Genomic DNA, 4,801 nt, shown 5'->3' on the forward strand with positions numbered 1-4,801 from the left:
TTGCGAGTATCGACAGCTACGCCGTCACCCTAAATTCAATTTGATAGTCTCTGGTGCCCTCAGAGAATGTCAAAGCTAAGTGCTTAGCGTCAAAGACCCGATTGGCCTCGCACAAAACGGCGAAAATTTCGGCACATGCAAGCAACGCCCATACATTCGTAAGCGACGAGCTATGCGTGGACCTCCACTCATGCCATGTTGCCAGACTTCGCTGCGCCCCCTCAAGTTTAGTTCAGTCGCGATTATAGCTTTGCAAGCTCGTTTCTGAGTATAGAGATGATTCGAGCATCCCAGGATACAGGGACAGCTATTTTGAACGCTTGCGTTGATGTTCAGAGTAGACGCCAGGCCTTCCGTCGCATACGCAGCTAGACTTAGCTGTTGGCAACACTTCGTCTGACGCCCACGAGACTGCCATGAGGACGGAGTGGACGCCTCGTGAAACCTACGCTATAAGCCACAAAGGAGACAGCAGCCGCATGTGCGTTACCAATTTTTTTAATTTTTTCACATTACAAAGGTTGCCGCGGTGGCTGAGTGGTTACGGCGCTCGGCTGCTGGCCCGAAAGACGCGGGTTCGATCCCGGCCGCGGCGGTCGAATTTCGATGGAGGCGAAATTCTAGAGGCCCGTGTACTGTGCGATGTCAGTTCACGTTAAAGAGCCTCAGATGGTCGAAATTTCCGGAGCCCTTCACTACGGCGTCCCTCTAGCCTGAGTCTCTTTGGGACGTTAAACATCCATAAACCAAACCAAACTTTTCTCACATTAAAAAGTTCTCGCTCTAAAAAACAAACGTTGGGATTTGAGAACACCAAATTGAAAATCGTAGCCAAAAAGTTCCTAAAGACAAAGAAGGCCGATCAAGAAAGAATGAAGAAAGAAGCAGCTGCGGCCCAAAATTGGCAATTAACTCTAGAGCCGGGGGTCACCGGCAAAGGTTTACGCATTGCGAATGAAGGCCTCGCTCCGTCAGATGGCGAGAAATCTAAAAAGAAAGTTCCCTGACTTCGGTAATTGAGGGAGGCGAACTTCGCAATCAGAGTTGCGGCATAAAAAGGCCTCACAGGAAGAATTTTTATTTCAAAAACGATGCTTGTTGCAGCAAAAAGGGAAGCGTAATCGGTGTTGAGATTGGAGGCATGAAACGGGCCATTGATCGAGTCGGTTTCATTATCAGTTTTTTTATATCTTCTCTTTGAAAACCGATTGACTGCCACGTGTTTCAATTATTGGATCCACTGAACTTCCGAACCGCCACATCGATTTTATACTACGTCACGATTAACTTTCCTTCTAATGCGCGATTCCGCGATTCTTATTTTCTTCGAATGCGAAAGCGGGGCAGTGGGGACCTACTCTACGTTCTACTAAATCAGAGGCCACACTGAACACTTTCGATTTCTACTGAGAATTAGGGCAGTCCGCTTGCGGAGGAGACTCGTCGCAGAAAGAGGGATTTGAATATACCGACAACGAATTGTGCGTTTCAGATGTTTTTTTTTTCTTTCTGAGAAAAAGATAAACGCACCGTAATAAATTAGTGGACCAGGCAGGGGGCCATTTCTAGATGAGGGCGAAGTTTCACAGGAAGAAATGTTCTTCGGACTGCACCACCGCAGATGTTCATGCAACACCTTGGACTTCACTTTCTAGTGTTGTGCTTTGTTTCACGCTTCGGATGTTACGAAACTCTTTTTAGGAATGTTACAACTTATTGAAAATAAAGTATCGTAATGCATCTCCTTGCGATGTCTCTCCTTTATGCTAAATGTGTGTCCCGTTATTGTGATCGCCTGTTTTAATTACTCCGTTACTGATTTTAAAAGCTTTCTTGTAGATAAATACAAGCAAGCGACGTGAAGTTGTGTTAAAGACTATGGTTGCGGCGATTTTAAAATAATGTACTTTAGGTGTGTTGTTGATGAGCAGCTACTGCTTGTTTTGGAAAAACCGAAGAATTATTGCCGAAGTTCAAGATTTTGCGATGTCAGAACCAAAGGGACAATAATGGATTTTGCGCTAGTTCCCAAATCAATCCTTTGAAGTATTTGCTGAATGAAATATCCGTATTTCACAAAGTTTATCAAGATTGCAGAAGCGACAATTTTCAATAACTGCGAAATGTTTTTCAAGAAACTATCACGTTTCTTCCAAACTCAATTATGTTTATTTTTGTCAACACACTTGCCTGTTACATATTGGTATTTAACTGAAAACAAAAACGGCCTCATGACCCTGATTTCGGCGCTTACCTTACCGCGCCTCTATAGTTTTTCCTCAGATGATTACATGTACATTTTGCTAAAGAAAACAAACTGAAAAGATGTGTTCGTTCTTGTAGAACAATTTGAATTGCACAGGTCAGTGGGAGATTTCAGTGCAATTAATAAATTATGTACAACTGCTTTCGTTTATACTAACCGAAATGTGTACAATGCTATATGTTGATACAAGTACCAGATATCTCTCTGCTGTTGATACATACCCAACTATTCTGGACATTTTTAACGCGAAAGAGTTTATTAACGCTATATTTTATGTATTTTTGGGGATCTCCCGTCCACTGGCTTGTGTTTTTGCTATTAATGTTTTTGCAATCCTGTAAAGCGTTCCCCATTAGTTTGCTAAGGTAGTCTTACGTGCTCCACATGAGCTATGCAAAAACTTTAAAGGAAACGTTTTTTCTGATCTTCGAATAAATGAACCATTCGCTTCAGTATTCCTATAACAGTACCTTAAAGTTTTGAAATTTTTTGTTCAGAAATGTTGGGCGTGGATGCTCTATATTTCGTACAAAACCAGGCGCAGTGTGTTCCTACCATAATGACAAGCAATTCCACTTAGCCCTGAGCGTGTTGCTTAAGGCAATCGACATTAGGCCATATCCAAGTAAGCAGTTTGCTCGAGAAGTTTGGGCCAAGCAGTAAAAACGCACTATGAGTGTTTCTAAAAATACTTGAATTTTGATCCGAGGAACTGAGAACGTGCTTTTAGAGGCACTGTTTTTTTTTCATAAGCACATTCTTATTTGAGCCCAAGTACTGAAAGTAAACTTTATAAAACATATCAGCTGCCTAAACCCTGTGCAGGCATAGAAGAGGCTTCCGGCGGACCAAGCGAGTCGCGATTTTTCCGTAAGAATCTACGGTGTTGACGTTTAAATAATTTCATTAGAGCGAACATTTCAAGAACACTAGACAGCCATATATTATTCGAAAAAAATTTTAGTGACAAAGACCATGGGATCTGCGCTAACTTTAGACGTTCCATAAAAGCAACCGATAAAGTACACTCTGGTGACGCTCAAAGTTTCCTCGTGGACGCCCTGTGCGCAAGCTTATCGCGCTTTATTCACTGGAGGCATTATCGATACCGAGGAGCTAGAAGTGCAAGTTGGTAACTTAATTCCTTTTCTATACTTGTTGAAGGGAGTAAAATACAGCGCAGTTGTGAGAGCGGCCTTGTCATACTGGTGGCTTTCACTCCAGTGCGAACGTGTCTTCAGTGGGTATGAAGGATCTTATGGTGATGCTCTGCTCATTCGAAAAGTCTCTATGCCTGCTCCAACTTTATCCAGTAAATTAGAGCCTGCAAATCTCTCTCCTAATCCTTACAGCTACTTTCATTGTGCAGCAATATAAAATAAATATGAATGCATAGTTCGGAGAACGCTACCATTCGTCCTATACCTCTCAGTTCTGAGACGCTGTTTCTGAATGAAGCAGACGTAGATCATCTTTAGTGCGAACGCAAAAAAAAAAAACCTGCCAGAACATCATTTCTTTCATCCTAGCCGATTCGCGATCATGTCTTGCTGTTACCATGGTGGCAGCTGAGAGCTGCCAAGAACTACGACAGGGTAATCTATCTTTCGCGGGCACACGAACATATCTGGTAGGGCGGATTGCTTTCGAGGCTACTCGGAATATACACATCATAAGGGAAAAGCTAAGAACACGTGGGAGATGAGATGGAAGGAAAGTAAACAAGTGTAGTAGGTGGCTGCCTTCCAGATTGCCGTCGCATGTAAATCTGGTTGCTTTCGTCCGTTATGTCTCTCAATTTTTCTCCCAAGTCACATTTGTACAGGCATGTAAGAGCGCACTGTCGCAAGGTAGTGAGGTTTGTGTGTCTCGTCTCTTGCTTGGTCCATGTGTGTTTGCGCAGTTGAACCACCACTATGCATCAACACCAACTAGCCCAATCTGCAGTTCTTCTATAATAAAGCTTAAAGGTTTCGTTTGGTTTATGGGGTTTAACGTTAAGCTTGAAGGTTTTGGAGAAGTTACTAAGGCCTGCTTGAGAAGAGTGGCGGAGCATAAAATGACACAAAAGAGAAGAGGGCACGGACGAATAAGAACGTTGACGTTTGTTTGGATGCTCTTTTTTCGTCCGTGCAAGTTTATACTGCTGCAGTCTTTTCACAGCAGAGTATGAAGTTCTAGCCTAGTAATAATAACGGCGCAAAACGCACGTACACCCAATAAGTAGGAAATAGGGGCACAGTACACTTCACAGCTGGTAAAAATGTGTGAATGTAGATTTATTATGAGCTGCCAACTGCCTGGAAGCAAGTCACCGAGAATGGAATAACAAGGTAGTTTCGGCGAAACGCACTCGCTGGCCCGTGGCACATATTTCGATGCTCTGTGACGGAGTGTTTTCTCCTCTTTTCATGCAGTTAACATCTAGGAGTCATTACTTTCGCGTGGATGGCACTCCTTGTACTTTTATTTGATAATGCATGCGCACCACAAAGGCCTGTGGTGGCACCCAACCTAACTCCTGAAAGTCGATGC

Source organism: Amblyomma americanum, chromosome 9 (genome assembly GCF_052857255.1).
Source record: "Amblyomma americanum isolate KBUSLIRL-KWMA chromosome 9, ASM5285725v1, whole genome shotgun sequence".
NCBI lineage: Eukaryota > Metazoa > Arthropoda > Arachnida > Ixodida > Ixodidae > Amblyomma > Amblyomma americanum.